Source organism: Rhinopithecus roxellana, chromosome 18 (genome assembly GCF_007565055.1).
Source record: "Rhinopithecus roxellana isolate Shanxi Qingling chromosome 18, ASM756505v1, whole genome shotgun sequence".
NCBI lineage: Eukaryota > Metazoa > Chordata > Mammalia > Primates > Cercopithecidae > Rhinopithecus > Rhinopithecus roxellana.
This window is the reverse complement of record NC_044566.1, coordinates 43534741-43551043: the sequence shown is the minus strand read 5'-3', so window position 1 is coordinate 43551043 and position 16303 is coordinate 43534741. Positions and strand designations below refer to the sequence as shown.

The following is a 16303-nucleotide window of genomic DNA, read 5'->3' as shown; positions in this document are numbered from 1 at the left end:
TACAAATGGTGTAATGAAACTGTCCAATCTGAACTCTGATTCTTTAAAATGGTTGGGAGTTGTAAGGTCAGCAGTACATTTGAGATAAGTGCAAACTTAAAAGTATGGTTATTTGTTTCTATGAAATTTAAAGATATTGAAGGATTTAGTTTTTAAAAGTCTAATAAAGTACTTTATAATCATTTTATGATAGTATATTTGCAAAATGTGCTCTATAATATACCCCTGTGCAAATAGAGACATCAATGATAAGAATAATAGAGTGATGGATAATTTACCAGGGTTCCTCACCTGTCACACTTCTAAGAGTTACTTGGTTTACAGGATTTTTGTAGTCATTTCATTTATGATTATGCTGGAAACAGGTTTTTTTGACATATTTTATCTCAGATAAAATAGCTAGTTAATTTGTAGTTCTCCTTTCACTCTTCTCTCTGCTCATCATATTGTACTATTATAACAAGATTATGGAAAATGCCACTGCATTTGTGGCAGATGAATGTAAAATAGCACAGGAATCCAGAGAATTTGAAGATATATGAGTCCTGTGTTCTGGAGCTGGCCAAAAGTTTGATTATTTGCCAGAAAGCTGTGAGTGGGCTTAGCATTTAGACAGGGACCTTTATTCCAAAGTAGCCCTGGTTTAATATGGCATGTTGGCGACAGTACATACAACATACACATCTGTGTATGTTAATTTCTTCTCATCTCATATTTTCAATTTAGTCTTTTAATAATTCCCTAAAATAACTATTTCAGTTGGTATTACTCAGTGGCCTAACTTGAATCCTGTGACTGTTTATCTGCCATACTGTGAAAGCAGTTAGTTTTGTCTGTTTTGTTTACTACTCCATCCCAGTTATCTAGCAAAAAACCTCACATTATAAGATCTTAGTAATTGATTGTTGAATGAATTAATCAGTTCCACACACTTCCTAGTCCTCACTCTGCAGTTGTTTATTCTTTGAACAAAAGTTTATTGGAAACCTATTATTGACTAGGCATGGTGGCTCATGCCTGTAATCCCAGCGCTTTGGGAGGCCAAGACGGCGGATCACCTGAGGTCAGGAGTTTGAGACCAGCCTGGCCAACATGGCGAAACCGCATGTCTACTAAAACTACAAAAATTAGCCAGGCATGGTGGTGGGCATCTGTAATCCCAACTACTCGGGAGGCTAAGGCAGGAGATTTGCTTGAACCCAGGAGGCGGAGGTTGCGATGAGCCAAGGTCACGCCACTGCACCCCAGCCTGGGCAACAGAGCAAGACTCTGTCTCAAAAAAAAAAAAAGAAAGGAAAGAAAACCTATTATCAACTAGGCTCTAGGGTATGGAATTTTATAAGACAAGTTGAAGTGTTTGGTTTCATAGTGAGCTTTTATTCTAGTGGAGTGGAAACCACTCAGTATAACACCAAATCATTGCACAAAATAATTTCAGATAGTGATAAATACTAGGTAAAAAATAAAATATATGTGAGGGGTATATATACCCTACAATTTGGTTGTCAGGGAGCATCTTTCTGAGGAGATGACATCTGAGATACGGGAGTAAAAGGGAGCCAGCCTTATGAAGATCTTGGGAGAAGAACCATAATTTTAATATTCCCCTAAATACAACTTATATGTTAATAGAAAGATATTTATAAAATCCATTGTAAAGCCATCTACTTGCATCAAATCCTCTAAGATTTGAGTATCTTCTTGGGGGAAAAACCCCAGGCTTGAAAAGGTAAGTATTTATTTTTTTATTTTTTTTCTCCTGGTTATCTTTGATTACTCTTTGTTAGCTTGGTGACTCTGATTACTCTTACAACTATTTTATCATCTTCCAGCATTTCTTTGTTTTCTGATTCGCTATTTCTGCTCATATTTTTGTTTCCTTCCTTTTATTTTCTTTGGATTAGCTATGCCTTTTCTCACTGAGTTGGACACTTAACATACTAATTTTCAGCTGGGTACAATAGCTCACACCTGTAATGCCAGCACTTTGGGAGGCCAAGGTGAGAGGATTGCTAGAGCCCAGAAATTTAAGACCAGCCTAGGCAACATAGTGAGACCCTGTCACTACAAAAAATAGAAAAAATTAATGAGGTATGGTGCTGCATGCCTGTGGTCCCAGCCATGATACTTGGGTGGCTGAGGTGGGAGGATTGCTTGAGCCAGGGAAGTTGAGACTACAGTGAACCACAGTTGTGCCCCTGTACTCCAGCCTAGGCAACAGAGACCCTATCTCAAAAAAAATTAATTTTTGTTGTAAGTATTTAGAGGTCTGTATTTTTTGATAAATACAGTGTTGTCTGCATCCTAAGGTTTAACTGTAGAATGTTTTGGTTACAGTTCGTTTCTGTTCCTTTTCTATTATTCATTATAATTTCTTCTTTGACTTATGAATTATTGAAACTTTTACAGACATTTTATGTTTTTGCTTTTTGAGAGCCAGGGTCTCACTCTGTCACCCAGACTGGAATGCAGTGGTACAATCAAGGCTCACTGCAACCTTCACCTCCTGGACTCAAAGAATCCTCCCACCTCAGCCTCTCAAGTAGCTGGGACTATAAATGTGTGCCACCACACCCAGCCAATTTTTTTTTTAATGTTTTGTAGAGACAGGGTCTTACTGTGTTGCTTAGGCTAGTCTTGAACTCCTGGGCTCAAGGTGTCCTCCCGCCTTGGCTCCCAAAGTGTTGGAATTACAAGTGTGAGTCACTGGACCCAGCCTGCAAACGTATTTTTAAGCTTTTAAAAAATTATTTTATTTTTAACTTATGTGTACATTGAAGACATTTAATACTAATTTCTTTGAAATTTGTGAAACTTGATTTATGGTGTTTTATGTGGCCCATTCTTAAATTTTTTTTGCTCCACTTCTTTATGTGCTTGAAATGAAAGTATATATTTAAATTGTTAGGTGCGAGGTTCTTTCCAAGATCATTTAGGTCAAACTAATTGATAATGTTGTTCTGATATTCTGTATCCTTGGTAATATTTTGTCTGCTTGTTCTGTTAGTCACAGAGATAAGTGTTAAAACAGCCTGTCATGATAGTGTGATTGGAATGTGATCCTTGTAATTTTTTAAATTCAATTTGATTTTCTCTTTTTTTAAGTAAGCAAAATTTTGGCCATTTTTTTTCTAAGTCTTAAGGTTTATTTATAATAATGATTGCCTTCTACAATGCTTTATAATTTATATTTACAACCCCCCATAAACTTTTTGTATCTGGATTATTCCTTCACATTTTCTGATATTTGGCATAATGATCAAGCACACTTCATATCCATTGACCCCTTTCCTTCAGCAACTCAAAATATTAAATAAATACTGTAGAAAAAATGAAGAGATGACCTGAAGACTTGATCATCTACATATAGATGACAGAAGAGTCAGTTCTTTGTAATGAAATACTGTAAGAGTGAAGAATTAACAAATTGTTTGTAGTTTAACAGAAAAGCATAGTAACTCTTTTCAAAAACCACTGAATAAAAGTAAAATGAATCCTTTAAGTAGCATTCTAATTAGCAGACTGGTTTCCATATCCCATCATTCTCATAGTCTTCTGTTGTCGTGTCTTCTTCCATGTCTCCTTGGGATGAAAAGGGCTGAGGCTGTTGGCAGGTAGTTCATTCCCACTATTCTGACTCAAAGATACCAGGTTTTGGGTTCAGTGGTTTGAGTGAGTTAACCCAGAGCTTCCTCTACAAGCTGTCCTCCGTTAAGCTGTGCCTCCTTTCTGCTGTCAGAGTCTATTATTCCATGCTCCCTGTCAAGTAGAGCTTCCATTTTCAATCTTCCAAAGTGTTGCTCCAGAGGGAGCTTTCCAATTTCTTGGATAAAAGAAATCTGAGGCCAGGCATGGTGGCTCACGCCTGTAATCCTAACACTTTGGGAGGCCAAGGTGGGTGGATCACCAGGTCAGGGGTTTGAGACCAGCCTGACCAACATGGTGAAACCCTGTCTCTACTGAAAATACAAAACATTAGTCAGGTGTGGTGGCACGCACCTGTAGTCCCAACTACTCGGGAGTTTGAGGCAAGAGAATCACTTGAACCTGGCAGGCGGAGGTTGCAGTAAGCTGAGATCATGTCACTGCACTCCAGCCTGGGCAACAAAGTGAGACTCCGTCTCAAGGAAAAAAAAAAAAAAAAGAAATCTGAGCTTGATTTCTCATTTGAATGGTTAACAGAACAAGATACAGCGATAGCGAAGTTTGGAAGCATAAAGCTGGTAGGCAGAAGTCAGAAAAAGTGGTTTTGTTGCCAGGCCATTTTTTCAGTGCTTTTTAAGTGTCAGAAACTACTGGCGTTTGTGCAAGGTTCAAAAACTTGATCCTTCTCCTTTGGCAGTGAGCAAATTCTCAAGATTTGTTGAAATGTATCACATCTTTCATAGCTATAGATTTACTACCCTGAGTAAAGAGTGTGTATTCTTGTCACAAATGAGAATATCTGCAAAACTCAGAAATTCACTGGCTCTCATAAGATTTTTCCTTTCCTTTCCTTTCCCCTTTCCTTCCCCTCCCCTTCCTCTCCCCTTCCTCTCCTCTTTCTTGTCCCCTTTCCTTCTTTTTTAATGGAATCTCACTCTGTCACTCATGCTGGAATGCAGTGGTGCCATCTCGACTAACTGCAACCTCTGTCTCCCAGGTTCAAGCAATTCTCCTGCCTCAGCCCCCCCGAGTAGCTGGGACTACAAGTGTGTGCCACCCTGGCCGGCTAATTTTTGTATTTTTAGTAGAGACGGAGTTTCATCATGTTGGTCTCAAACACCTGACCTCAAGGATCCGCCCGCCTCAGCCTCCCAAAGTGCTGGGATTGCAGGTGTTAGCCACCACACCCAGCCAAGATATCTACTTTCATTAAAAAAAAAAAAAAAAATGTGTAGTTTTGGTGAAGATATAAATTAAATAAATAACCCTCCTGGCATGTGTGACATTTCTACCTCTTCCTCAAATTGAACAAGTAATGTATCCTATACCATACTCTCTTAAATGAGAAGACAGCAAAGGTGAGTCTAGTTCTGTTAAGGATGCTCTTCTACAATACAGTGTTTCCCAGAGCTCTGAAGAGAAACAGAGAAACAACTTTGCCACCAATAGCTTGGACCTCTTGATTTTCAAAAACCCTGTCAGGATGTTTTCTTTGTTTTGATTTTGACAGTATAGCATCTGATTTTAATGACAGTCCTTTTGTTGTTGTTGTTGTTGTTGTTGTTGTTGTTGTCAAATAAATTGTTCTTTTCTTTTGAAGGAGAAAACTGGAGGCTGTTTCTTACACTTCAGATATCACCAGAACATCCTTGACAGAGCAATTCTAGAGAAGTTTTTATCAGGGACAATACTTTTTCCTTTATTCTTATTACCATCTAAAGTCAGTATTAAGAAATTTTATGACAATTGTTGTTGCCACAGGGTTGAAGCTAATATTTGAGATAGAACACTCTTCTTGAATTACTCTGGGAAACAATAACCTTTGATTATTTCCATTGAGACTGTCAGAAATTATAAATATAAGAGGACATCGACCAATCTGCACATTCTTTCTTAGAACTTCATGTAAAGTATCAGAATCTCAACAGAACTAATCAGGTAAATCTTCAACCAAAATTATGTTCTTATCAGTCCTCAGATCATCTCCAAGCATATATAACTTGCGATACTTTGTTGCCCTTAGTAACAACTCTTTGTAAACTGAGATCTAAGACTGATAGGGAAATATAAGGCAGCTTGATTCAGGATTAAACATCTTGAAACAATCTTTTTGGAAGTCTGTTACAACTGGATTAATCCACTCTTGTTCTTGAATACCATGCTTCTTTGATAGTATTTTTATAGTAATGCTTTCTACATCTAAGAGGACTTGTTATGAATAAGATAGATATACCCTGTTTGGGTTGCCTTTCTAAGACGAACTTTCATCCAGGTTTCAACTTCAGTTATCTTGTGCACATCAAGTTCATGCAGAGTTTCTGGTTTATATTTATCCACCCATAATTCATTTTCAGACAGATATTCTTTTAAATTTTTTAGAGCATAAATCTGTTCTAAGGAACATAACTTTTTTTTCTACGTGGAAATCTGTTACTTTCTAACATTTTTTTCTTGTATGACATGAGTGATTCACACCTAATGTGTAGTAATAGTGTTCTCTCTGTTCTCTGAAAAATCATCACATGATGAGTCTACCCAGTCTTCCGCCTTTATGGAATGTAAACCAAAAAGTATCTAAGGCAAGTCTCTTTTTAAAAAATTAAGAAAAATGTTTTTATTTCAATAGGTTTTTGGGAAACAGTTGGTGTTTGATTACCTGAATACATTCTTTAATGGTAATTTCTAAGCTTTTGGTGCACCCATCACCCGAGCAGTATACACTGTACCCAATGTGTAATCTTTTATCCCTCACCTCCCCCCACACATTCCTCTGAGTCCCCAAAATCCAATGTATCACTCTTATGCCTTAAACTGAACATGCATTTGGTTTTCCATTCCTGAGTTACTTCACTTAGAATAATCATCTCCAGTTCCATCCAGGTTGCTGCAAGTGCCATTATTTTATTTTTTTAATGCCTGAGTAGTATTCCATAGTGGATACATACCACATTTTCTTTATTCATCATTGATTGATGAACATTTGGGCTGGTTACATATTTTTGCAACTGCAAATTGTGCTGCTATAAACATGCATGTGCAGTTATCTTTTTCGTACAATGACTTCCTTTCCGCTGGGTAGATACCTAGTAGTGGAGTTGCTAGATCAAACAGCAGATTTCCTTTTAGTTCTTTAAGGAATCTCCATGCCGTTTTCCATGCCATAGTGGTTATACTAGTTTACATTCCCACCAACAGTGAAAAGCATCTATTATTTTTTGATTTTTTTGTTATAGCCATTCTTGCAGGAGTCGCACTGTGGTTTTGATTTGCATTTCTCTGATCATTAGTGATGTTGAGCATTTTTCTGTAGGCTTGTCGGCCATTTGTGTGTCTTCGAGTATTGTCTGTTCATGTCCTTAGCCCACTTTTTGATGGGATTGTTTTTTTCTTGCTGATTTGTTTGAGTTCTTTGTAGATTCTGGATATTAGTCCTTTGTCATATGTATAGATTGTGAAGATTTTCTCCCACTCTGTGGGTTGTCTGCTAACTCTGAATTATTTCTTTTGCCGTGCTAAAGCTTTTTAGTTTAATTAATTAAGTCCCATCTATTAACCTTTGTTTTTGTTGCGTTTGCTTTTGGATGCTTGGTCATGAAGTCTTTGCTTAAGCCAATGTCTAAAAGGGTTTTTTCTCAGTGTTATCTGCTAGAATTTTTATTGTTTCAAGTCTTAGATTTAAGACTTTAATTTATCTTGAACTGATTTCTGTATAAAGTGAGAGATGAGGATCCAGTTCCATTCTTCTACTTGTGGCTTGCCAGTTATCCCAACACCATTTGTTGAATAGAATGTCATTTCCCCACTTTACGTTTTTGTTTGCTTTGTTGAAGATCAGTTGACTGTAAGTATTTGGCTTTATTTCTGGGTTTTCTATTCTTCTCCAGTGATCTGTGTGCCTATTTTTATACCAGTACCATGCTGTTTTAGTGACCTTATAGTATAGTTTGAAATCGGGTAATGTAGTGTTTCCAGATTTGTTCTTTTTCCATAGTCTTGCTTTGGCTATGCAGGCTCTCTTTTGGTTCCGTATGGATTTTAGGACTTTTTTTTAAGTTCTGTGAAGAATGGTGGTGGTATTTTGATGGGAATTGCATTGAATTTGTAGATTGCTATTGGCTGTATGGTCATTTTACAATATTAATTCTACCCAATATTCTGTATAGTAATATTAATTCATGAGCATGGGATGTGTTTCTATTTGTGTCATCTGTGATTTCTTTCAGCAGCGTTTTATCCTTTTCTTGTAGAGGTCTTTCACCTCCTTGGTTAGGTATACTCCTAAGTGTTTTATATTTTTGCAGCTATTGTGAAAGAAGTTGAGTTCTTGATTTGATTCTCTGCTTGATTGCTGTTGGTGTATAGCAGACCTACTGATTTGTGTATATTAATTTTGTATCCTGAAATTTTGCTGAATTCATCTACCAGTTCTGGGAGCTTTTTGGATGACTCTTTAGGGTTTTCTAGGTATATGGTCATATCAGCAGCAAACAACAACAGTTTGACTTCCTCTTCACCAATTTGGATGCCCTTTATTTCTTTCTCTTGTCTGATTGCTCTGGCTAGGACTTCCAATACTATGTTGAATAGAAGTGGTAAAAGTGGGTGTTCTTGTCTCGTTCCAGTTCTCAGGGGGAGTGTGTTCAACTTTTTCCTGTTCAGTATAATGTTAGCTGTGGGTTGGTCATAGATGGCTTTTATTACCTTAAGGTATGTCCCTTCTATGCTGATTTTGCTGTCTTAATCATAAAGGGATGCTGGATTTTGTCAAATGCTTTTTTTTCACATCTATTGAGATAATCATGTGATTTTTGTTTTTATTTTTGTTTATGTGGTGTGTCACATTTATTGACTTATGTATATTAAACCATCCCTGCATCCCTGGTATGACAACCACTTCATGGTGCATTATCTTTTTAATATGATGTTGGATTCGGTGGTTAGCTAGTATTTTGTTGAGGATTTTTGCCTCTGTGTTCATCAGGGATATTGGTCTGTAGTTTTCTTTTTTTGTTTTGTCCTTCCCTGGTTTTGGTATTAGGGTGATACTGGCTGCATAGAATGATTTCAGGAGGATTCCCTCTTTCTCTTTCTTTTGGAATAGTGTCAATAGTATTGGTACCAATTCTTCTTTGAATGTCTGATAGAATTCAGCTGTGAATCAATCTGGTCCTGGCCTTTTTTGTTGTTGTTTGCAGTTTTTTTCATTACCAGTTCAGCCTCTCTGCCTGGTATTGGTCCGTTCAGAGATTCTTCATCTTCCTGGTTTATTCTAGGAGGCTGTATATTTCCAGGAATTTATCCATCTCCTCTAGGTTTTCTAATTTATACACGTAAAGGTGTTCATAGTAGCCTTGAATAATCTTTTGTATGTCTGTGATATCAGTAGTAATAGCTCCGTTGTGTTTCTAGTTGAGCTTATTTGGATCTTCTCTCTTCTCTTCTTTTCTCTCTCTTTTTTTTTTTTTTTTCAGATGGAGTCTTGCTCTGTTGCTCAGGTTGGAGTGCAGTGGCGGGATCTCAGCTCACTGCATCCTCTGCCTCCCAGGTTCAAGCGATTCACCTGCCTTGGTCTCCTGAGTAGCTGAGTTTATAGGCATGTGCCACTCTGCCTGGCTAATTTTTGTATTTTTAGTAGAGAGAAGGTTTCACCATGTTGGCCAGGCTGGTCGTGATCCGCCCATCTTGGCCTCCCAAAGGGTGAGATTAAAGGCGTGAGCCACCACAATCAGCCTTCTCTCTTCTTTTCTTGGTTAATCTCGCTAATGGTCTGTCACTTTTATTTATCTTTTCAAAGAACCAGCTTTTTGTTTCATTTATGTTTTGTAGTTTTTTGTTTGTTTCCATTTCATTTAGTTCCACTCTGATGTTTGGTATTTCTTTTCTTCTGCCGAGTTTGGGTCTGAATTGTTCTTGTTTTTCCAGTTCCATGAGGTGTGAACTTACTTAGATTGTCTCTTTGTGCTCTTTCAGACATTCTGATGTAGACATTTAATATGATGAACTTTCCTCTTAGTGTCGCTTTTGCTGTATCCCAGAGGTTTTGATAGGTTGTGTCACTATTATCGTTCAGTTCAAAGAAGTTTTTAATTTCTATCTTGATTTCATTTTTGACCCAGTGATCACTCAGGAGCAGGTTATTTAATTTCCATGTATTTGCACTGTTTTGAGTATTCCTTTTGGAGTTGATTTCCAATTTTATTCCACTGTGGTCTGAGAGAATACTTGGTATATTTCAATTTTCTTAAATTTACTGAAAGTTGTTTTGTGGTCTATCATATGGTCCATCTTGAAGAATGTTCCGTGTGCTGATGAATAGAGTATATATTCTGCAGTTGCTGGGTAGAATATTCTGTAAATATCTGTTAAGTCCATCTGTTGTAGGGTATAATTTAAGTCCATTGTTTCTTTGTTGACTTTCTGTCTTGATGATCTGTCTAATGCTGTCAGTGGAGTATTAAAGTTCACCACTATTATTGTGTTGCTGTCTATCTCATTTCTTAGGTCTAGTAGTAATTGTTTTATAAATGTGGGGGCTCCAGTGTTAGGTGCATATATATTTAGAATTGTGATGTTTTCCTTTTGGAGTAGTCCTTTTATCATTATATAGTGTCTCTCTTTGTCTTTTTTTAACTGCTGTTGCTTTGAAGTTTGTTTTGTTTGATACAAGGATAGCAGCTACTACTCCTACTTTTGGTGTACATTTGCATGGAATGTCTTTTTCCACACCTTTACCTTAAGTTTGTGTTAGTCCTTATATGTTAGGTGAGTCTCCTAAAGACAGCAGAAACTTGGTTGGTGAATTCTTACCTATTCTGCTATTCTGTATCTTTAAAGTGGAGCATTTAGGCCATTTACATTCAATGACAGTATTGAGATGTGAGATACTGTTTTATTCGTTGTGCTGTTTGTTGCCTGAATATCTTGTGTGTTTTTTTTGTTTTTGTTTTTTTTCATTATGTTATCGTTATTTTTATATAGGGTCCTGTGAAACTTATGCTTTAAGGAGATTCTATTTTGGTGTATTTTGAGGATTTGTTTCAAGATTTAGAGTTCCTTTTAGCAGTTCTTGTAGTGCTGACTTGGTAGTGAATGAATTCTCGCAGCATTTGTTTGTCTGGAAAAGACTGTCTTTCCTTCATTTCTTGGCTGCTAATTGTTTTGTTTAAGGAGGCTAAAACAGGACCTCAGTCCCTTGTAGCTTGTAGGATTTCTGCTGAGAAATCTGCTGTTAATCTGATAGGTTTTCCTTTTATAGGTTACCTGATGCTTTTGCCTCACAGCTCTTAAGGTTCTTTCCTTTGTCTTGGCGTTAGATAACTTGATGACTATATGCTTAGATGATAATCTTTTTGTGATGAATTTCCCAGGTGCTCTTTGTGCTTCTTGTATTTGGTTGTCTAGATCTCTAGCAAGGCTGGAGAAGTTTTTCTTGACTATCTGCACAAATACGTTTTCTAAACTTTTATGTTTCTCTTTTTCCTTGAGAACACCAATTATTCTTAGCTTTGTACGTTTAACATAGTCCCAAACTTCTTGGAGGCTTTGTTCTTTTTTTTTTTTTTTTTTTTTTTTTGAGACGGAGTCTCGCTGTCACCCAGGCTGGAGTGCAGTGGCCAGATCTCAGCTCACTGCAAGCTCCACCTCCCGGGTTCATGCCATTCTCCTGCCTCAGCCTCCCGAGTAGCTGGGAATACAGGCGCCCGCCACCTCGCCCGGCTAGTTTTTTGTATTTTTTAGTAGAGATGGGGTTTCACTGTGTTAGCCAGGATGGTCTCGATCTCCTGACCTCGTGATCCGCCCGTCTCGGCCTCTGTTCATATTTTTAAATTCTTTTTTCTTTGTCTTTGATGGATTGGGTTAATTCAAAAGCCTTCTCTTCAGGCTCTGAAGTTCTTTCTTCTGCTTGTTTGATTCTATTGCTGAGACTTTCCAGGTGCATTTTGCGTTTCTCTGACTGTGTCCTTGATTTCCAGAAGTTTTTATTGTTTTTTTATTGATATGTATGCTATCTATGTCACTGAAGAATTTTTCTTCCATATCGTGTATCATGTTTTTGATTTCTTTAGGTTGGACTTCACCCTTCTCTGGTGCCTGCTTGATTAGCTTAATAATCTACCTTCTGAATTCTTTTTCTGGCAATTCAGAGATTTTGTCTTGGTTTGCATCCATTGCTGGTGAGCTGGTATGATCTTTTGGGGTACTAAAGAATCTTGTTTTGTCATATTACCAGAATTGTTTTTCTGGATCCTTCCCATTTGGGTAGACTGTGTTAAGAGGGAAGATCTGGGATTGAAGGGTTGCTGTTCAGATTCTTTTGTCCCATGGGGTGCTCCCTTTGATGTGGTATTCTCCCCGTTCTCTTAGGAATGGGGCTTCCTGAGAGCTGAACTTTTGTTTTTGATCTTCTGGGTCTAGCCACTCAGCGGAGGTACTGGGCTGCAGACTGGTACTGGGGAGTGTCTGCAAAGAGTCCTGTGATATGATCCATCTTCAAGTCTGGCAGCTGTGGATATCAGCACCTGCTCCGGTGGAGGTAACAGGGGAGTAAAGTGGACTCTGTGAAGGTCTTTGGTTGTGTTTTTGTTTAGTATGCTAGTTTTATGTTGGTTAGCCTACAGCCAGGAAGTGGCACTTTCAAGAGTGCATCAGCTGTGATCCTACAGGGAGGATGCAGACTTGCCCTAGGGACACCTGGTTAAGTATTCAGGTTTCTCAGGTGGTGGGCAGGGCCGTAGAGCTCCCAAGAGATTACTACCATTGTCTTCAGCTATGAGGGCAGGTAGAGAAAGACCACCAGGTGGGAGCAGGGATAGGCATGTCTGAGCTCAGCCTCTCCTTGCTGTGGTTGCTGTGGGGGATGAGGGTGTGGTTCCCAGTCCAATGAAGTTATATTCCCAGGGGGTTTACGGCCACCTCTACTGAGTCATACAGGTCACCAGGGAAGTCGGGGAAAGCCGGCACTCACAGGCCTCACCCTGCTCCCACTCGGCCACAGTCCTGAAGGCCAGTCTCACTCCAGCTGTAACCCCCCCAACAGCACCGAGTCTATTTCCAGGCAGCTAGTGACTAGGGCTGAGTACTTGCCCCAGATCATGAGCCTCCCCATTCCAGCAGACTCACAGTTCTTCGGCATCTTGGGGAGCCTGCAGTGGTGACACAGTTCCTTAGAGGGTCTGTGGATTCTCTCGGCTTTCTTATTATGTTCCTGTGGTAGTTGTTGGAGCAAAAGTTTACGACGTGAGTCTCCACATACTGTTCTGTCTGAGTGGGAGCTGCAAGCTAGTTCTGCCTCCTATCTGCCATCATAATCCTGAGACAGGTCTCAAGCAGTTTGGAAATTTATTTCATTAGGGTTACAGATCATGACTCATGACACAGCCTCGGGATGTCCTGTGAACATGTGCCCAAGGTTGTTTGGTTGTAGCATGGTTTTCTATGTTTTAGGGAGACATAGACATTAGTCAATACATGTGAGACATACAATGGTTTGGTCTGGAAAGGGGGAATAACTCAAGGGGTGTTGGGGGGTGGCTTATAGGTCGTAGGTGGATTCAGCTATTTTCTTACTGGTTGAAGGAGCTATTATAAGACCTGGAATCAGTTGGCCGGGCGCGGTGGCTCAAGCATGTAATCCCAGCACTTTGGGAGGTCGAGGCGGGCGGATCACGAGGTCAGGAGATCGAGACCATCCTGGCTAACATGGTGAAGCCCCGTCTCTACTAAAAAATACAAAAAACTAGCCAGGCGACGAGGCGGGCGCCTGTAGTCCCAGCTACTCGGGAGGCTGAGGCAGGAGAATGGCATGAACCCGGGAGGCGGAGCTTGCAGTGAGCTGAGATCCGGCCACTGCACTCCAGCCCGGGCCACAGAGCGAGACTCCGTCTCAAAAAAAAAAAAAAAAAAAAAAAAGACCTGGAATCAATAGAAAGAAGCGTCTAGGTTAAGGGGTTGTGGAGACCAACGTTCTTATTATGTAGATGCCATCTCATATGTGGCCACCCCGAGGCAGTAGATGGCAAATATTCCCTATTCAGACCCTTAATAGGTGCTAGACCCTCAGCCAGTCTTTTCAGAATCAGAAAAAGTCCTGGAAGGGGAAGAAGATTCTCTGGAATGTAAATTTCCTCCACAACAGACAGCTTTGTAGGGCCATTGCAAAATATGTCAGAGAAATATATTTTGAGGTAAAATACTTTGGTTCCTTTCAGGGCTCTGCTATCTGTCATGTGATGCTATACTTGAGTCAGGTTGGAATTTGGTATCTTATTTCTGCAAAGAGTCTGTTGTGTCAGTCTTAGGATCTCTTATTTTAATGTTAATGTTGGTCAGTTGTGTGCCTGAACTCCAAAGGGAGGAGAGTATAATGAGGCATGTCTAACCACTCCTTTCCCGTCACAGTCTGAACTGGTTTTTCAGGTTCAGTTGGGTCCCTTTGGCCTAAAAGAGGGTCCTTAGTCAGGTAGGGCACTTAGAATTTTATTTTTAGTTAACAGAAAGATGCCTTTGGTCTAAGAAAGTTTTGACATTATAAACTTGAATAGTTCATCTGTAGTGTCCAACCTGTAGTATATTAAAATATAATTCGTTTCCATTAAAAAGAATGTAATGGTTGATGCCAGGTTCCTGAAAGGAGACATCAGAGGTAGAAGATACATTCAGGACTATTCCTATTAGACCCACTCCCACCCCACACATTGCACAGAGGATATTAAACTTAAACTTCATTCAACATAATCTTGTAATCAGTATTGAACCTTACTGAGCATACATGTCCCTGCTCCAGGCTGTGCCCAAACCACCGTGGGCACATGTTCTCATAGTGCGTGTTTCTGCACTCTCACCTTTCTCATCCCCAGATGGGATGGGCAGGCTGGCAGGAAGAACAGTAAGAACCCAGGAAGACATGAAGGCAGAGATGGACTCACATCTCTATGACATACATACAACATAGCCATGGTCAAGGTGGCCTTATTCTCCCAGAGCGGCATCCCCTCATGGGCAGAGAGGAGCTCAAGCCCTGCTTCAGGTGGAAGGGCAGTTGCCTGGCCCTACCCAGGATCAATGCTGAGCCCCTCAGACGTCCTGCTTCCCAGGGACCCTGTTTATATATTATATTTATATTTGGATTTATTTCTAACTTCATTTTTTTTTTTCTAATCACTCTACTTTTTAATCTTTTTCTAGTTCATTTGTGGTGAGGGTCTTTTAGTGCTAAACTCTTAATTTTTACCTGAGATATCTTTATTTCATTTTCTTTTTGAATTACAGTTTAGAAATAGGATTTCTAGGTTGATAGTTGTTTTCTTAAAACTCTGCATATATTAATACATTGTATTTCACTGTGGCAGTTGAGAAATTTGCTCTTCTTTTTTTCTTCTTTTTTAGAGACAGGGTCTCACTCTGTTGCCCAGGCTGAGGTGCAGTGGCACGATCATGGCTCACTTCAGCCTTGGCCTCCTGGGCTCAAGGAATCCTCTTGCCTCAGCCTCCCAAGTAGCTGGGAATACAAGCATGCACCACTACACCCAGCTAGTTTTATTTCTTTGTAGAGATGGGGTCTTGCTATGTTGCCCAGTAGAAACCAAAAATAAAATCCTAAGGCCCCCCCAACCATCTGAATAGATCCCCCGCCTTGGCCAGGGCACTCCAAAGTTAACCTGCAAAACTGATTCAGGGCATGACAGGAAGGGAGGGTAGGACATGCCTTATTATACACCTCCTCCCTTTTGGAATTTAGGGGAAGCTGACCAGCATTTAACATCAAAACAGACCTTAAATTTGATAAGAAACATTTATAATCTATACTCTCTGAAGCCTGCTACCTGGCTTCATCTGCATAATACAATTTGGTCTTCACAACCCCTTATCATAACCCAGACATTCCTTTCTATTGATATTAACTCTTTCAACCAATTGCCAGTTAGAAAATTTTTAAATCTGTGTATAACCTGGAACCCCCTGCCCCTTCAAGTTGTCCTGCCTTTCTGGATTGAACCAGTGTATATCTTACATGTATTTGATTGATGTTTTATGTTTCCCTAAAATGTATAAAACTAGGCTGTGCCCCAACTACCTTGGACACATGTTCTCAGGCTCTCCTGAGGGCTGTATCATGGGCCATTGGTCATATTTGACTCAGAATATATCTCTTCAAATATTTTACAGATACTGTTTAAAATCACCCAACCTGTAGTATTTTGTTACATCATCCCTAGCAAACTAGTTTAAGTGTCTGCTGACTTTTCAGGATTCATCTTTTAGTATATTGTCTATGGCTTTACTCTTTTCCTCAAGCTAGTATTTATTTCACACCATTCAGATTAACAGTCTTCTAATTGGTAACTTTGCTTTTGAAATGGTTCACTCTTCATTTTTTCAATACTGCTGTCAGAGCCATCTTTCAAAAATGAAATTTGTACCTAGCTTTCAGTCCCCAGTTTCTAAATCCTGCACCCCGTAACAGGACCAGAGGTGAGGTACAAAGTGAGCTTAGAACAATTTGTCATGTCAGAAAGTTGAAAAGCACTTACAAAATGATAGATACATGTCAGGACACAAGTACCTGTAGATGATTCCATGGGAAAAGAATAGTCTTCAAGAAATGATGATGCTAGGGCAACTGGATATCCACATGCAAAAGAATGAAGTTGGGCCCCTA

The 16303-nt window shown here is 39.3% G+C and overlaps 1 protein-coding gene and 1 pseudogene across 2 annotated transcripts in view; one reads left to right on the top strand and one right to left on the bottom strand.

Moving 5' to 3' along the window:
- FNDC3A (fibronectin type III domain containing 3A) overlaps positions 1-16303 on the top strand; it is a 221055-nt gene that overhangs the window by 53989 nt on the left and 150763 nt on the right. The gene's annotated exons all lie outside the window — the stretch shown is intronic.
- On the bottom strand, positions 3515-14633 carry LOC115894602 (annotated as a pseudogene).